This window comes from Corvus cornix, chromosome 1A (genome assembly GCF_000738735.6).
Source record: "Corvus cornix cornix isolate S_Up_H32 chromosome 1A, ASM73873v5, whole genome shotgun sequence".
Classification (NCBI taxonomy): domain Eukaryota; kingdom Metazoa; phylum Chordata; class Aves; order Passeriformes; family Corvidae; genus Corvus; species Corvus cornix.
In genome coordinates, this window is record NC_047057.1 from 22,426,803 (window position 1) to 22,444,417 (window position 17,615).

General features: G+C 38.1%; 1 long non-coding RNA gene across 1 annotated transcript; it reads left to right on the forward strand.

Moving 5' to 3' along the window:
* Positions 1-8,808, forward strand: LOC104686807. The gene is made up of 4 exons (XR_751405.4): positions 1-471; positions 2,595-2,699; positions 4,877-5,036; positions 5,202-8,808. It is a non-coding gene; the product is annotated as an uncharacterized LOC104686807 (long non-coding RNA).
* The last annotated feature ends 8,807 nt before the right edge of the window (positions 8,809-17,615 follow it).

Here is a 17,615-nt window from a genome sequence, read left to right on the forward strand (position 1 = left end):
GGACGGCGCTCGCCCCGGCCGCGCCGCGATTGGCTGCCCGTGCCGCTGACGCACACCGCGCTCTGCCGCACGGCCTCATGGGAAACGTAGTCTGCGCTGGGCGAGTCGGCGGGAGACTGCGCGTCCCGCCAGGCTTTGTCGTTCTGGCTGGTCCGCGGGCATTCCCGCGATCCTGGGGGCATTCCCGCGATCCTGGGGGCACTCCCGCCTTGCTCGGGCCGCGGGACTCTCCTCCGGGAGCAGCTTTCGGCCCCCTTCGGCTGCCGGCCCTCCGGAGCGTTCCCGGAGCGAGCGTAGCGCCGCAAGTCAGGAGAATGGAAAGGGGAAACTTGCAGCTTCTTGACCAAACTCGAGGCTTTTGTTTGTCCGTTGTTGTTTTAAATGCTCGCAGCCGGCAATAGTTCATTAAAAGCGTAAGAAATGGCAAAACTAACGAGATTGCTTCAGTGCGTGACCTCTCAACGGCGCAAGGTAAAAAAGCTGCTCCGTTAAGCACAGGTGACAGGCACAGCCAGCCTTACGAGAGCAGAAACGTACGTGGACTTTAGAATTGCTGTTCAGAGTGCGAAACCAAAATTGGCTGACAACATTGATTGCCACCCAGTTACAGTATTCTTTGCAGTAATTCACTTCTACATGTTTGGGGCTGAGGTTTTTCGCACAGTTTCATTCCCCCAAATAGTCTATTTCATCACTCTTCTATTGCTGTTACTTACTGCTTTAAGGCTGGAGTGATGCAATCATCCAGATGTGGTTTTTGCCTGGAGAAAGAAACTTCTGGGGCTTGCAGGATGTCAGGTGTAAGTACAGGCATAAGAATTGTGGTAGCACATCAGGTTTGCTCTCCACCATGCTTTTTGTTTCCATGTCTTCATCTGTGCCAGATGTATCCAAGCAAAGAGGAAGTGTATGCTTCAGACAAGTGTGAGTAAGACTTGAATGCGATGTTTCTGAGTGTCAAGACCAATGGAAGGTGGTAGTCTGAAGTTCATGTATTGTGAGTAGTTAGTTAAAGATGACTGGATTTTGGGAAGTGAAGCATAAATTTTGTATGTAGCCTTTATGGAGACCGACGGTAGTAATGTGTTGAAATACACACGGTATAGCAAGCAAGTTGGGGGTTGGGTTAATTCCTGTGTTATTAAAGATGGGGGAGAATGAAAAGGGTATAACAATAAACTCTCAGTAACTTTTCAACTTTGTGAAAAAAGTGCTGCGCCAAAGTCGCTTTCCATACTCACTCCATCATTAGCCATGTAGTCTGCACTCCCAAACCAGAAATACCATACTCATAAATACAAATGAACAGAGTTTAGATGGCCATTAAACTCAGTTAGCCTTAGCTGAAATAATCTCTATACTATTGCTCATACTTTGATGCACAACTGACACCCTGGTGTAGGCATAACAGTATTTTTAAAGTTTTGTGTGAGAAATTGCTTGGCTCTATTTTGATGTGTAAAAGACAAGATTGACCCTTCATGGGAAGAGAAATGCCTGCACTTACTGAAGGGAAAGGGTTTGACGCAGCAAGAGAAATTAACCCATGCAAAAACACAGCAAAGTAATGACATCCTATATTCATTAGGAGAAAAGCTAGGTGAATTTAGGGAAAATCTGAATTGTTGGCATCACTTACTTTTATGCTTAGTTGTGGCTTTAATGATTTTTAAAGAAAAAAAAAAGTTGTAGGCATGCTTGGGAGCTCATTTCATGCAGCAGAAGTGTAAGAGAACATATTGTAAACAAAGACACCACTATTAGAACCACAACTGAAATACGGTCATACAGTAAGTCCTTACCATTTGCTTCATGACCAAAATCCCAGGACAGCACAGACATTGGGACATTGTGACTTCTCCTGTTCTCATCTTCGCAAGCTTGGGGATAGCCAGCAAAATTCTCAATGAGGGCTACTGCGCAAGGGTGTTTTCTGTGTGTTGTAGTGCCCAGACCAAGGAAACCGAGGAACACAGCTCCTGGGGCTGTGTCTCTGTCATTTCCATTAATAATGGCATGTGCCCTGTGTGTATTAGTGAAACAGGAAAATGAAACTCGGCTATGCCAACAGAATGACAAAGTACTAGTGGGGCTAGCTGCTCTCTTCAAGGTGTAAGTTCCCCCTATTTATGTTTTCTGGTTTATTGTAACATGTAAGAGGCTCTTATAGAAATACAGACCTGATCAAAAAACTGTTCACTGTAGTGCTTTACAGTAAGGGGTGGTAGGGGATTGTGAGGTAGAATACAAATGAAAATACAATTCACTTTGTTCGCTATCTATTGAAAAGAAAACTTGTTTATCTACCTGTAATCTTCTTTAGTATTTTTTAGACAAATGAAGAAGCTCATATTTTTCATTTCTGCCCATATTAATTCATGTTGTATAGTCAAATGAGTACCCACACCAACTTCAGTAGGATTGCTTGTGTAAGTGTTGCTTTTCATGACATACTAATGGCACTGAGTTTAAACTGACATTTAAGAAGTGATAAGCCTGAACAGACCATAAAAAAGAAACTGTTTTTACAATAGAAAACTTCCTGTTGTTTATAAATGCAAAGAATTAACTCTATTGATTAACTCATCTTTTAGAACAGCCTGATTAGAACAGCTCCTGATAAGGAAACACAGATTAATGACCGTTTATTGGAATGCAAATACAGTGAAAAAGAACAAAACACCAGCTGTGAACTCAAGGTAAAAAGAAATTCAATTTGTGAATTACAATCATCATTGCTCAAAAAACCTCCTTTGCAACGACAGAGCTGCTTAGCACAGGAAGCGAAGGGAGGCCACAGGAGCTGCTGTTTTCTCCTGTTTATATAATGTTATTAATGTTGATGGCATTTCTCCAGGAAATGTTTCACATAAATCATGTTTCATCACTGTGATGGAGTGATGGCATAAAGGAATATTACAGATGCCCTATGATCTACCTAAAGCTAATTGCTTCCTTAGGTTTCATTAGTTTTCAACTGATAGGGAAAAAAGCTGATTAAAAACATGAATTTATGTTCTGATGTATGCTTCTCAGATGGGGGTTAAGATTTTCAAATCTTCCTCTCTTCTGCACTTACCCACTCCATATCTCTGTAACGTCCTTTTTCTATTATAATTTCTTCTATATCTTCCCATGTGTAGGGCTGTTTGACACATCTAACTCCATCATTTCCATCTTTGTGTTTCACCTGCTGTCTATCTGTTGATACCTCCCTTTCCTTCTTCCTTCCAAATCCGTTCTATCTTCTGAGCTGTGTGATTGCTGGGCTTTCTGTATCCATTTACGACTGTCACAATTCTGTATTTACTTCAGTACTCTAATATTTAACTCTTGTCTAATCCAGTGTTTCTGGACTTACAGTCTGTATGTTTGGCTTCTTCATTTTCGAGGACACATTTCTAATGATTTGATTTGAAAAAAAACAGGAAAGACCTACCTAGCCCATCCCTAGACTGATATTCCAGGTCTCAGCTACTGCTAGTAGGTTCCTGTGCTTTGGTTTCTCATATGGGAGCCTCCCTGCCTGTGGCACACAGAGGTTGCAGATGTACACCTGTGTGTTTCTGAGGGCTCTCACAGAAGAACTTCAAGACAGAGTGACAGCTAAGTAGCATCCACTAAGAGCCTACACGAAACTGCAAGCCTGGGGTAGCTCTTAGACTACTAGAAATGAGGAGTTTGCTTTTCTTTGGCACCTGCACTTGCTGCACTACAGCAGTCCTGTGTGGCAGGCCGGAATCCATTCACCACGGTGCACTGCTGCGAGCATGTGTTGTGGATCACAGCGTTCCCAGCAGTTCTGGCTGCCAGTGTCAGTATCAGGCCTGCTGGTCTCCTCACATGCTTCCAACTATTTTATTGTAATTCCTCCTCATATCCTGTTTGTTGCCTGCTATTTTTCTGCTGTTGCAGCTGTTTTTTCCATTCTTTCCAGTCCTCCCAGTTTCGCAGTCCAGCTGTCCCTCCCAGCTGCCATGGACTCCACCATCTCCCAGATTCCACCCTTTCTGCTGCTGCAGGGGCATCACCCACAGCCTCACTCTCCCTCTGCAGGAAATAACTATCATTCCTGCTATACTGCACACCATGGCTATTGGAGGACATTAGTTAAATAACTGAATTGTCTTGAGACTGAACACCATGTAAGGGTTACAGCATGATCGTATTTTTTCTGAGCAATCAACTTTATGTAATGGGAAACTCCATCCAAAGTTGGATCCTCAGAAAAAACTGTGTCAGAGTTTTAAGTACATAATGTTACCCTAGTCTCGTGCAGCACTGTGCAGGAACTTCACACTTCCTTGAAACAATCCTCAAAAGGGCAAATTTGGCCCAGGACTATTGTGTCTGCATGGTAATATCTCTTGAGAAATCAGTTTCCTTTTCTGCGTATTACGAACTCTCTTGGATTCTGAGATTCACATTCTTTTTTCTGGAAGCAAATCCATGACCCCAGATAATTAATTTGCTTTAACAGTCAACAGGAAAATGGAACTGCCATTTATCTTTCAGCTTGACTTCGTGTACAAACTCAGGCAATTATATTTCCATCTTTTAGTTAATTTTATCTGCTACAGACTCAGTTAAATCTGCTTGCAGATTTCAGTTATTTCCTGAAAATCTGCAGGATATGAGCAATTGCTGTTTATGTATTAATCACTGAAATGTTTTATCCTGACTTCCTAAGGAAATAAAGCTTACATGAGCAATCCATATGTTTGTGTGCATACTTTATCTGTTTTTTCACTCTGCCCTGTCTCTAAATAATTGACTAATTTCTACCTTACTGGAAAAAAAAAGTTGTTCTTCAGAGATTGTGTACTTATTAGATGCTTGCTGCTGCTAATAGTTTTGGATTTTCTCCCTTTCACAGAGGAGAAGGTTGAAATGTGAACCTTCCATGTATTAGATTCAAGAAAATCTACACTCAAAAGCAATGTGTACCCAAGCCATAAAAAAATCTTCTGCTGATGAACATAACTTACGCACAAAGAACGAACATAAAGTAGTTTTGCTGCTCACAGAACGTCCAGGTTTGTTTGCTTGATTTTTTTGCTGTCCTGAATGCTGGATCACATGGCAATAAGTTGGAAAGTAATTATCTTAGTGATTATTTAAACACTTTCAGTAAAAGCTGAAGTTTCAAATGCCTTTAAGTATTTATCTGTGAAAGACATTTTTTGCCTTTTTCTTTTCAGATTTATACACGTATTTTTTCAATGAGGCCAGTACATTTTCATGCCTGGAATTGGCTCATAGCTACTAGTTTCCAACAAGAAATGCTATAAATGTCTGCTATGCCACCAGTAGCAGAGAAGAATGTGGGATATGACACCATCTATGCCCTGTGCTGCTCAGAAGATGTGTCCTCTGAGAATTGAGGTCTATAGATGGAGCAGGTAAAAAAATAAAACAGCTGAAAACTTGGAGATGACAATGCAGTTGTATTACTCTCCACTTGAATTTGTGCTCTTGTAGCCTTCTTTGTCCCTGGAGCAAATTTACAGAAGTTGAAAGTGGCAGCAGGGGAAGGAAGTAACTGAGAAATTTGCCAAAGTAATGACATTATGATTGACTGAAGGAGCACGGCTGACCCAGGAGAGGATACAGACTTTGAGGGCAGGCATGAATCTTCACTGCCTCTGTGCTTACGCTGTCAGATATGTGAGGATAACCCAGGAATCACCTCTTTCACGATCTCAAGAGCTGTGGAGAGATTGAGGCACCCAAGAAACTGGAGTTGAGACTCAGAGGAGTTGCAGGATAGAACAGTCATTGTGACAGAAAGCAAATACCGTAACTTCTTACCAGGGAGAGATGTACTGCAATCTAGCATAAGAATGAGTCTACCTCTTTGGTTTTGATAATGTAAGGCGAAACATGGGGGGGAAAAAAAAGGAGAACAACTGAGTTCCTTGAAATTTTATTACCGTATATAATCAAGGTAGTAATCACATTGTAGCTATGATACTCTCAAAGATACAGGCAAGTGCTCTTTCTGGGGAAGCTAACTTAGATGATAATTATTTCATTAAGATGTATACAATTGATGAAAATACAGACAACGTGGAGAGCACAGAAGTTCTCCAAGTGACTTACTGGCTTTTGTTGTGTGATTCTTTTTTAACTTTCACAAATATTTCACGTGATCTAAATGTACCTATTTTATATATCCTTGGTGAAATTTGCATTACAATTAGACATATGTATTAACTTACAAATTAACTAATCCTATTCCTTACTGGCTTGCATCAGCATACTTTAAAGTTGTTATTGTTTATTATTTTTGTTCTGAAATGCAAATTCATGGTCCCACATGTGGTGAGCCCTGTCGTGTTAGTTCCCTCAGAAATAAATAATAAAATGTAGCGGCAGGCTAAGTTAATACCTAATTTGTTTTTCATCTCATGCGCTGGGGGAGTAACCTTACCATCTTTTTAGATGAGTTCTAAAGGTTTGCAATCAGCACGTACCGTAATGATGTAACAAATTGCCTCATTTTTGCATATATGCAAAAATCCCTAATGTAAGCATGCACAAAGTTACTTGAAAATGCACTGTGAAAGCAGAAGAGGCAGTAAGTGCCATTTCAGTGCACTTTAGAAGGATTGCTCTTGTTTCAAGTTTTCAAACATCTCCACTATTCTGATGTATTTCTTTCCAAAAAAGAGATCTAAATCCTAAGCTTTCAATATTTTTTTAGTGCACACGGAGAGTTTGCCTGTTAGACATGTCACTTGTGTCAGTATTGTATTTCAACAAAATCTGAAGAGAATTACACAGTCACTTTGGACTTCACTGGCATAATAATAGTTGCAATGAACAGCCTACTTTCAGGGTAGCAAGTGACAGGAATGCCACAGCTTTTCTAAAATGAACAGAAGATCTTACTAACAAAAGAGTTAATTTTGGTGAAGAGGTTCTAATTGAGACATTTTTCACCTCTCATTTTTATGCATGTTGTTGCAGAACTGTCTGGTTTTTTATATTTGCATACATTATATCTATTAAATTTGTTTGTATCCCAGAAATTATAAGAAATGAGCGTTTTACCAGAAAAGAGAGCTACTTTGCAGGAGGCCGCAAGTTGATTTTACAGAAACTCTAAGCTAACGTGGCAGGGGAACATAGTTTTTAGAGGAAAAAACTCCCTATTGATAATTATCTGTCAATAATTTATAAGGAAAGTAATAAAGTCACTGCAATGTTTTATACCAATTCAATTTGAAAACAAAGAGTTAGTCTTTTTTCCTGTTAATAAAAACCCTGTATTCCACTTAGTTAGAACCTCAGATCTTCTTGGCTCTTCTATGTGTCTTGGCCCTTAAAGATTAATGCAAAACACTTGGGAATGCAGCTGACTGGGAACTCTTCAGTGAAACAGTTTTTTTAGCTGGAAAATACTCAGTATAGACTAACACGCTTGCAAGAACCTAAGTGCTCCAACAGGGCTTTTACTGAAATGCAATACCCTAGAGAGTGAGAGGTATAATAGGTAATAGCCTTGTGTTCATGAAACTCTTGGGAGTTAAGCAACAAACTCACGAGTGTCTTCTGTCTGGTTTAGGTGTTGGCCCTGAGATTTTTTTCTTCTTGATCTGCCTGGATGTTACTGCCAGGTGTGAGAGAAACCACTATGGAGCTAGTCCAATATTCTGTCTAGTTGTGATGCTGGGTACTCAGCTTCACAGCTTTGTTGCAGAGAATTTGAGCAAAATACACAAATACAGAAAGTCATAATCAATCTCTAGGAAAACCACTGTAGGGTTTATTTCCTGGTGTCTGGAGCATATTTCTGGGACAGGAAGAAATGGCAGACCTGCAGACTGAATCTGAGCCTTTCACATCCTAGGTAAATTCCTCTAATTGCCAAGCTATTATCTGTGCATTCATTAAATTGAAAGTGTTTAGTGATATTCAATAAAGACAAGGAACATTCAAGAAACCTTAAAAAGTTTTACAGGATCAACAAACCTCATTTCCTAGTCTAACCCTGATACTGAGTATCTTTCCTCGACAGGAAACAGATTTAATTAAAAAAATCTTATAAATCATTAAAAACTCATTTCAGTTTAACTGTGATTATATTTATATTCTGATACAATTAACAATAAGAATTACTTTTGTTAGTAGTGAAATCTGGTACTCCATGATTGACAGTGTTCTCTACATAAAAAGGAAGAATCTCTCTTGAAAAAATTGACAGAAAATGTGAAGAACTTCATTTATCTTGCAAGACAATGTTCTATACATTTTTGAGAAAAGTCCAGTGGCTCCTAGATTATGTGCCTAAACTGTAATTTTAAAACTATCAGGTCATACAATGTTGTAATTTAATAACAACTTTTAACTGCTAATTAACATAGTAGCAGATAAATGTTTGGTGAAGGTAGAAATAGGTCTTAATTTTTTTTATTGTGGATGTCAACCTTTCTTTGCTGCAATTATGTCTGGGCTGTTTTTCCGTTTTGAGGCTAAATGCAAATTCAGATTATAAATGATTCCTTCTAAAGAATACTTACTGGATAAAGAAAAGCCTAAAAATAGTATGTCTTAGCAGTTCTTTTCTTTTGTAAACAGGATCAACACAAACAGTGCTGCCAGACAATGATGATTAATGGTTCAAAACACTATAGATCTGCATTATGTAATGCATCTCATATCCTTGAAATGAGGATTGTAATTTGTCATTGTTGTCTAGTGCTAAAATTACAACAGGTAATTTGCAAGAATAGATTGTAGTGTTTTATAATTGCTTTTTAAAATTCATATGGTCTTACATTTGAATAAATATTAGATCTCAGAGCAATGCATTAATTTTCTGTGTAGTGACATGCAATGGCTGGATAATCAATTATACCTTTTTTTTTTAGCTAAAATGACCTCTATTACATTTCTCATATGGTGTGGTACCCTATAAGTAGTACCAGAATAAAAGCACACTCCTCCCACCAAGAAGCACTCATTTGCTACTTTTATTTCTTTATCTCTACTCAGCCATGTGACTGGCAGGGTTCACAGCTAGCCCTTCAGGTTAGAGCACATTCTGACTGCTCACAGGAATTACTTTCTGGTCTCTTGTCAGCATGCCCTTACAGGGGCCTGTTTTCTCATGGGCACTTCCCAGCACCTCTCCTTGCCACTGCTGCATGCCCCCCTTTCAGAAAATGGCCTTGGCTCATATCAGATACATGGTTTATGGTAGGCTGTGGAGCTCATTAAAAGGCACATGATAATTCATATTCAAAGAATTTCTCTCTCTGAATCTTTCTGTACTCAATTACACAACTGCAAAAAAAAAAATTATGTAAGAGATGCCAGACAGAAAAACCTGATTCACGGCAGTTTGTTTGTTTGTTTGTTTGGGGTTTTTCTGTTGGTGGTGGTGGTGGTGTGTGATTGCACTAAGAATCCAGCATTTTATGTTGTGGTATGGTCAAATGTGCCATAATTGTCTGAATGGGGAATTCCATTAAATCACTGACTTGTGGTTCTGGAATTGCTCAGTGACCTCAAGTGCTGGAGGACAGCTGTAGCCTGCCTTCTTTATTTACTGATGCTGGCTCATAAATGTATCTTGCTAGCTTGGACAACAGAGACAGGTCCCTTGTGGTCCACTTTGTTGAACTTGACTGAGGAATGTCTGCCCCTGGAAAGAAAAATATTTGGTTTCCAACAGAGAACTTTCTGAAGTAAAAGTTTCTGTGCCAAATGGGACAATGTTTGGAACAAGCTAGAACAGAATGGAAAGAAGATTAAATTATCATGCTAGGACTGAAAGTTATTATATAGATACCTAAAACTAAAATACACCTATACAGGTATTTGTTTACTGTGAATGTTCTCCCTTTTCTATTTTCAATCAGTGTTAGCTGCATAAAGCTAATGCATAGTCATTCCTTGGTATTTCCTTTCAAAAATACAGGCCCATTTTCTTAAATAGGCAGCAAGTGTTATGGTCACATCAAACCGTTTAAAAGAAGACAAGTGCAGGTCACATCAGTCTTCAAAGACTTTACACAGTCCTGCAAAAATTCATAGTAGCCAGAGCTAAATGTCTTTGTATGTAGTGTCACATGCAATTAAAGTACAGTTTGGTGGTATTTTGTGTCTGTTGCCTGTTTCAGAGATGTAAGAACTTATTCACTATTAAGAATAAATATATTTTATGGATTTTTAGTTCAGCACATACGAATCAAGGACAGCTGTTGTCATCTGATGTTGAGTTCAGCTTTAATCACTCATTCAGAACTGAATTTTAATGACCCTCTTTCAAACACACATCCACTCTATATATGTATATATATGTGTGTGTGAATGCACATGTATATGTACATGTGCTGTTGTGGCAGTGGTACTCAGCACTTGTTCATAATACTATTTTTCATTATCTGTCCCTGCATAATTCATTTCAGTTGACACAATATAGACTTACAGATTCAGAAATTGAAAGGGATAGGAAAAGAAAAGAACGCTTATTTTCAGTGAAGACATCTGTGTGGTTTTGTACAAAATTTTTATATGACTGAGTTGAAAAAGAACAAAGAGAACATCAAAGAGGCAAGCTATAGAATTTAATGGAATGTTATAACTTTGTTGTAGTTTTTTAATTTATCTTAGAGATTACATGAGGAAGTAATAGTCACCCTATGTAATCTTGTGAGATAGTGTCAAAAAATAAAAAACACACATACTCATATAAGTTCTGTTAGTTTTAAAGTAATTTCTGTAGAACCCTGCTAATCTCCTCACCTCTGGCAAGTTCTGAGGGATTTTCTGTAGAGACTGCTCCATAGTATGTTCACAGGAAGGCTGAACGCATGGATACAGATGGATAAGACACATCCCTTATTCAGTGAATTACTGGTAGCTATCATTTACTGCCTTACTACAGCAGTGACAAAATAGTAACAGAGAGCAGAACTCCCATATCAGGTAACATACACACACCAGCTGTCCCTTTAACCCACTGCTCTCCTCCTTTCTCACAAAACCTTTTTTCCCCATCTTTAAATTACATGTTTTCCCCTTGTGAATTATAGTTTGTTTACAATGTCACATCTTAAATACCCAGTGAATTATGGAAAATTCTGTTAGTATAATAGAAATAAAAAACTCACTTCACATTGATAAAAGATACACAAGTTTTCCTCTCATGTTAATTAGTATTTGTGCAACTTTAAGAAATGTCTTTGCATCATATACACAGGTGCCATATGATGCAAGGAGTTACTATGGACGCAACATTGAATGGCAAAATCAGGCTTTGTAATAGCTTTATCTTAATCACCTTCAATTTTCCCATATGTTCCAAGTATTTTACAGCATGCAGTGAACATGAAGCATAACATCTGTGGACTGAAGGATGATAAGCTTCACTTGCACAACTTTTCAATCATTTCCATCCTGTTTTAGTAATAAAACTCTTTCATTCCTATCATTACTTGTATAGAAAAAAGTAAAGTAAGACACAAAGTATGTATGTACTTTTTCTACATATCTTCAGAAGATAATGTGAGGCAAATATCTTCCAGTGGAGACTTTACTACTTAAGACTCTGCATAAATAATGGTAATCCCATAAAAGGTCCATCACTGATGCCACACTGTGTTTTATGGAAGAAAGCTACTGTAGAAAATGGTTAGTTTGAGAGGGGACCCAAGGTAGCACAGAACCTGTTACTTGTCATTTGAGCATGGCCACTACTCTGTTGCATTCAGACTGCTATCAAATGATGCTTCCTTCAGTGAACATAAATTTCATCATATGAAAGAGCTTTTATTTCATTCTTTGTATTATAAAATTTTCTTGAAAGAAAAATGTGCAAGATATAGTGCTGTTCATAAAGAACATAAACCTTGTAACAATTCAGATTATAATCTTCATAAAATTTTATCATTCAAGCTTAGTGACCAGCTAACAGCATTAACAAAAAATTCTTAAACCTTCATGCTCTCAGGTTTAGGAAAGAGTAACAAACAATGGTGACAAAGTGTCAATGTGTAAGAGTAGACCATGTAAGTATATAGGTTATATATAAGACTGACAACAGCATGAAAAAACACCAACACAACTGTAAATAATCAGATATACATTTAAACTGGGATCATGTCTAACATAACTCCCTCTTTGTTGTTCAGCCACCTAAATTTTTATTTTGTTATTTGGACAGCCGGGAAGGTTTCCTTCTTCCCATGTAGCTAAGTAAAGTACGTTCTTAACAGTTTATATATAATGGTTTGAAAAATCCTGCTCAGTTCCAGCTGCAAGTTAATCATCTCATGACTTCAGAGAAGGAAGGCACCAGTGTGGACTGCAAATGGGCAAATATAGAAAGAGAGGAGTTTTTAGGAGATGATTCCTCTTACATGAAGAAGCATGTAGTGGTAGAAGCAAAGTTTTACTGAGGAGTGCTTACTGGAAAATTAAAGAATTATTTAACCTTCTGAAAAAATAAAGACAGATAACATAAAAACTGTCAATATGAGAAATAAAAGAAGAATGGAAAAGCGTACATTGAGGATCCCTAAGTTGCCGTAAGATTTGTCTAGTGGAATTCAGGATACAGAAAATGAAAGGAAATTGTTGATTATAACACTGGGGGAAGAATAAAAATAGATTTATAGGTATGAAAGAGAAGAGGGGAAACATGGCACAGAATAACACAAGTAGACATGAAAGAAGACTGAAAGAGAGTACTGAAAAGTCATGGTCACTCATGAAAAGCCAACATAAAGCCAGTAAGCATGTTGGAAACAGCAGTGACTGGTCAAAAATAGTTTGAATGGTCATCTCCTAGACTGATCAGAGTTTTAATGAAGAGAAACTGAATGGATGTTTTGGCAAGAAATGCGATGACTAGCTTTAACATGTTTTTTCAGATTCTTTTTTTTCTGAAGTGATTGCTCTCTTCCTTCATACTTAAAAAATTAAAATGTGTTACTCTACTGTTGAAATTGTACTTCCACTCCCCTTTACCTCTAGTCTTCTCAAAATTTGTTGCCAGTGCAGCTTTTCCCTCTCAAGAAAATGTTCTGTGCTTCTCTTGGCTTGCTAATAGTCAAACATAACATCTGGCATTAGATTTTGACATGGGTGTGGACTCATTAGTTTATAGAGCCATATAAAAAAATTTCATTGTCCTGTAGTTAGTTACTATTTAGGACATGGATTTTATAGGCAACAGAGGATTTTTTATGACAACAGAGTTGAGCATGCTGCAATGAAACTGCCATCCCAAGTTCCAGAAACTGGAAAGCATATTCTTGATGCTCAGTGCAAGGCTGTGGCCAGCCCTAATCATTGTAGCACCAGTACAAAGAAGGTGTTGTTATGATAAGACACAGATGAAGTTCTTTTTGCCTATCTCCCAGATCCTGTAACTCCTTAGAAATCGAGATGTCCCCAGAAGTGTCCCCGAAAGGTCTATTACTATTTTAATCAGTTTTGTGTCTAAAATACTGCTGCGTATAAAATTTGTTCTGCTTCTGAATTTAATGTATTACTGGATTGAATTAAATATTTTTCAATAATTAGGAAGCATGAATACCAGTCTAGGTATTCAGCTGCTGATAAACCTGAAAATGAATTCTGACTTGGAAAACAGATTGACTTCTTTTTCGTTCATTTAAAAAAAAAAGAAAGAAAACACGGGCTAAAAAGGTTACCTGAGGCAGGTCTCATTTGCAAAAATAGCAGCAATATAAACATAAATATATTAAATATATTACATAAAAGCCAAAGCAATTTATATCTGTACAACGAAGTGCATAAAGAAGTAGTTCATACACAGCTATATAGCTATTAAACTAGCCTATTAATCTATAAAGCAAACTTTGTGATCAGTTAGCAATTTTTCAGTCTTGAATAAGACATTTTATGGGAGTCTAATTAGATCTGTGTTTCAGCTCTGGGAATACCACTGTGTGCACTTTTTCTACAGCTTTATAGGCCATAACAAGTTGTTCCCAAGACACTTAATAGATGAGTCACATTTTCATTACTCACTGGAGCCTTGAGTACATTTAGGACACGTCCTGCAGAGCTGTTCATTTTAGTGGTTCAAGGACACCTAGTGCTGTGGAACAAATGCTTTATTTACAAATATAGATTTAATGAGTTTCTGAAGCACAGTAAGATATCCTTTGATCCTGAAAGATCTGATACATACTAGTGTGGTGCAAACAGAGAAGACAATTCAAATTAAAGCATGTCATAGCTATCAAAAGCATCACAATGGTGTAGTAGCGAAGTAATAGTTCTTTGATAAGCAATCCCCTGGGACTGAAATGCCATTTTAATATCTTCCATAGAAAATCATGGATAAATGACAGTGGGTAAGTGTCCAGGTCACTGATACATTAGCTCAAAGCAGACAATTCTCTTTAATAATGGTGTTCTAGTGTTGCACAAAATTGAGCTTTAAGGCGTTTGGCTCTCTAACTGTATTTTTCAGAATTGCCTACAAAGTTGATTTATACTCATTCTGGCATTGCTCGGATGTTACACTAAAGTTTTACAGCAGTTCTGTAGCCCTGTTTGTGCCCAGTATATCTGTGTGGTGGATGATGTAGCTGTGATCAACCATGTCAGTGCCAAAGGGTGGTGGCACAAGAACGGATGATGTCCTGCACCACTGAGTGGCAGTCCAGTTCTGCATGCTTATGTCTGCATTGCAAATCCAGGACCATTCCTCAGTCCCTCACCGGGGTGTCGTCCATGGGAGTAATCCATCAACATTTCAATAACACATTGTTTACATGAGAAGCAGCCAACTGACCCTTGAAAAATGGGCTACATTTAGGAAAGGTAATATAAAGAGACTCATTGTGGTGGAATTTTAACCAAAAAATGCCATACATTCTCAGCTGCCTATTTAAATTCAAAATACTTGAGAATTACAAGTACTTGAGAATATAATGAGGTTTTGTGTTCATTTGAAGCTGTACAATATTGCTGCTGTATCTATTTATTAAGTAATGCTGTTTGTCTTGCAGCAAGGGTATAGAGGCTTCACGGAAAAATCAGAACCTATGCAAAACTACTTAAAAAACACTAGCACAGAGATGGCTCAGATTTAGGGCACAAGCCACCTACTTCAGATAACTTGCAGGAAGTAGAAGGAAATGTCAAGGAAGTCACAGTCATCCACTGTCCTGTTAAAGATAATTTCTGATTCCAACTGTAATGAAAGCTAGTTACTTGCTGACTCTCGTGGCAGTAGCCTAATAACTCATTTGTACAGTCCTTCATATTGCAGAAATGTGAGACTGATTATAATGTGAAGGAAAAATATGGTAGTAACCCTGGTCTCACTCATCATTCTGTGGAGAAAAACAGTTTGAGCTTAGATACCTAAATATCTTCCACACATAAGTTCAAAGCAATTAAAACCTGCCATTTCACAGTTTAAGATACTCCATAAAGGAAAAGATGAATTGACAGGCATCCTTCTCATAAAGATTTTACATGCCTTTTATAAGTTTTTTGTTTAGATAAGCATCTTGGCAGGAGTATACCTTTTCTCCTATCACACATCAGAGTTAAAAAGCCATGGTAAAATCTGTGTCTTGTGATATGGAAAAGAGCTTCATTAGAATTAGAACAAAATTGTAGACAGACAACTTACTTTTCTTTCCTTCTATGAAGGACTTCAGTCTAAAGCATTTTCGCTTCATACTTCCTGCCAAACTTTGTAATAATAACAAAGTAATAGATAGTTCTTCATAAGAGATGTCTTCTTGTTTTCTTTTTCAAACCTCAGCATCCCTCCATCATTCTCCAGATTTTTGTTCTCCTTTGTCTTACCTATTCTTAATGTCTTTTAATCTCTACTTATTTCTACTTTAATCTCTACTTATTTATGTCATTTTTGTGTCCTGCTTTCACTGGCATCTCACTCAAGCCTCCAATTACAGTTTCAGCAGCAATTTTCATAGGAACTGTGAGCCAGCCAGGGGGACTTTTAGATCCAAGGAGAAAAGCACACCATTTGTGTTAAGGCATCTCAGGCATTGTCGCTCCAGGTTTGTCATCAGAAGACTTTGGTGCAAGTGATTGTCATGGTTTCAGCCAGGACAGGGTTAAGTTTTTGCGATAGCCAGGAAGGTGCGTGGCCAGACCCTACTGTTATTCCATACCACCCCCTGTCATTGCCGGGGTGGGGGAAAGGGACTCTGACTTCCCAGAAGGGCATTCCTTCTGGTGGAGAAAATCTGGCCGATGGGTGCAATGGTCCAGTACTCATTTACTGTCAGGGGTTTCTCTGTGTTTTTGTTTCTTTGTCTTATACTTTCTGTTATTGATATTGTTGCTGCTACTGTTCATTTTCTTATCTCATTGCCGTTTCCAGTAAATTGTTCTTATCTCAGCCTGTGATCTTTGGCTTTTGGACCTGCCTTTGGAGGGAGGGAGAGGAGCAGTGTGTGGTCTTTTTAGGAGGAGTACTGAACTGGAGAATAACTTTCCTAAACCATGCAAGTGATCCAGAAACAGCCTCACCTCAGACATTTTTTAAAATGTATCCTGACTAACAATCTCAATGCAGAGAAGAATCTGGACAAGATACTAAAACTAAAAAGGAAAAACATATAGCAGTAGAGGATATTTAGAAGAGGAGAAGGAAAAAAGTGGAGATTAAAAGAAGGACAAGAAGAAAAAGGAAGAAGGAGAAACAAATGCAAAGAAGGGGAGACTTACCCCTTCCTTGTAAGGCTGCAAAGAAACTGATGATTACTTAAGTAACACCAGATTTGATTTCATCACAACTAGTAAGTTCTCTGCTACTTCTTAATCAGACTTGAGTTCTGAATCCTGTTAGCTCTGAATTCCAGCGTAGTTAGATGGAACAACAAGGTGTAAAAGGTGTACCGAAGAGCAGCTATGTGCAGAGCAGCATATTCACTTTAGCTGGCAAGAGACTCTGCTATAAAAACCTATTTCATATGCACCTTCCCAAAGAAAAACTGCCCTAAGAGATAATTCATCAAACACTGAAAAATAAGTAAGTGTCAGAGTTAAAGATGTTTGTGAATCTTTATTCCCTTATTAAATTATGACACCAGCTTTATACAATCATACACATTTTTCTCGTTTACCCCTGCTTCATTATGTGCAAAGAATGAGCTTTTTAGTATATTCCTATAGTATATTGCTTTAGCTTCATTCAGCATGAGGTCTATATACTTTCCACTATTACGTGTTTAGCTGTTAGGACAGCTATACATTTCCTGCTGACCTGTTCTGTGACTTTCATAGCACACATTTCACAAACATTCCTCCACGTTTCTCTGAAAGAACAGAGTTTCATCATCTCTTCCCCTATAGCTGGGAAATTCAAGATTCACAACACAAGTATCTGAGAATTCAAGCTAATCCATCTGAGTAGTTCACAATGAGTTACATTTCCTATTTTTAAAGGGCAGTTCCCAGTAGCTTCAGATATAGTTGTGAATGTTTAAACATTTCTATGAACCAGCCTGTGAGATCTCAAGCCGGACAATGAAAAGAGAGAACAAAATAACCACCTGGGGAAAAATGTGATTAAAGAAATTTGCCACACAGGAACTTTGCAGTGGAGACTGACTACAGTTCTCCAAAGCGGCTACTGTCAA